This window comes from Asparagus officinalis, chromosome 5, assembly GCF_001876935.1.
Source record: "Asparagus officinalis chromosome 5, Aspof.V1, whole genome shotgun sequence".
Lineage (NCBI taxonomy): Eukaryota > Viridiplantae > Streptophyta > Magnoliopsida > Asparagales > Asparagaceae > Asparagus > Asparagus officinalis.
Window position 1 is genome coordinate 62,122,561 of NC_033798.1, and position 1,838 is coordinate 62,124,398.

The 1,838-nt window shown below is 38.1% G+C and overlaps 1 long non-coding RNA gene across 1 annotated transcript; it reads right to left on the minus strand.

Moving 5' to 3' along the window:
- On the minus strand, positions 759-1,586 carry LOC109840806. The gene is made up of 3 exons (XR_002247061.1): positions 1,518-1,586; positions 960-1,041; positions 759-865 (listed from the first exon to the last, which is right to left on the minus strand). It is a non-coding gene; the product is annotated as an uncharacterized LOC109840806 (long non-coding RNA).

Genomic DNA, 1,838 nt, shown 5'->3' on the forward strand with positions numbered 1-1,838 from the left:
AGACATATAACAACAAGCAATGCAAATAGCATACAACTCTTAAGTTTTTTTAATATCTAATAAATAAATCCATAAATTTGTGAGTTGCATATAAACTAGTGATGCTTAGCATACATCAAAAGAGCAATCTAATTAACACATGTTTACATAAAAAAGAATCAGCAACATATCAAAATCATCTTCACACATATTTCTGTACTTCTCAATCCCTTCTACAACCTCCTGTGACTCCTAACAAAGTTTGTCGTCACTAGATTTAGTGCAGAATAGCATACATGCTGCCCACCCAAGAACAAAGCAGCAGAAACCGGATTCCTGCAAAAAGTAAACTAAAGCCAGCAAACAACGCAATATTTACCAGACAAGAATGATGTATGAAGCCAAAACAGCAATTAGCGCAGAACATAAAACAACAATTCTATCAGAAAAAATGTATGCATGTCACCTGATAATGCAACAGGAAACAATGACAAGCGAGCTTACAAAAAAGATTGACCTGAAACCGGGAACTGACTGCAAATTCTGGTTAATAAAGATTGAAGTGCAGTATTTCTTATATTTATTTAGTTGTATCAGTGTTACAAGTCACAGGCCCTCACAACATAATGAAAAAACAAGCTCTAGTTTTAGTTCTGCGCTGACTTTAGCGTAAATAAGTAGTTACTGACTAACCTCATTTCTTGCCATGTCATGAATCTCAAAAAAGAGTCTTGAGCAACTTAATCCCAAGTTCTTCAATACCCATCAGTTCTTCAGCTCCATCACTGACTTTACCAGTCTCCTCATTCGCTGACTCTAGCAAGATAAAGCAGAACTGGACAATGCTAGGTACTACATGCTCTCTACCACAGTTGCTCTCATTAATCTGACGCATAACCAGGTACACACCATATTTCAATTAGTTAAATCTTCATTTAGCATATTAAAGGGACAGGCGGAAAACCTTAAAGAAAACATACAGCTTTAATGAAAGCCTTCTCCACATATTTGGCTGTTTCAAGACATTCTTCCTTCACTTTATCCGGCAACCATTTGCAATCCCTAAAAAGTTCAGAATTATGTTAAGCAATATACATTATTAATTGATGCAGTTTTTAGCATTCATTGTCATTGCCATCACGCAGCTATATTGTTTTGGCCAATTTCCTTCTGTTTTATGGCTTATCTATAGTCATTGGCAATTCACATCTTGTTGAGCATAACAAGAGTTTCTACCAGTTGGGATCAGAACTCTATTGCTTAAATAAAAATTGCTTCACACTATATAATTTAACTACTTAACAACCAGAAGAAACTATGCATCCGTGGAAGGAAAAAAAATTGCCATTATGCGGTTACCTTGTATCGTCTAATGTCCTAGTGTTTTTATGGTTCGTTATGGTCATTCATGATAAAATCAAAGAAGAGTTTCTATACTACATTAAGTTAGGGCGTAATCAATAAGTGTGAACGTTCAGCAAAAATCGTTTCAAACTATAGAACTCAACAGCTTTTAAGCTTGAAAACATCACACTCACCTTGAAACTCTATAATCCTTCTGCGAACCAACAACCGCCGCCTTCAAAACCCCAATCGCATTCTCCCCAGCGACAAATCCTGCTTCACCGCGAAGTTCACATGCATCAGCACCGTCCCCTCCACCTCCCTCACAATCCTCCCCTGCCCCTTCAACCCCTCGAAAAACCCTAAAATCCCCTTCACAATCTCCCTCCTGCTCACCTCCTTTGACGCCAAAACCAGCAACTGGTACACCAACGCAGGCAAATCCTGGATCTCAACCTTTCCTATCCCATCAAACACTTTGTCAACCAATTCCAAAACCCTAGCCCAAGGAACCC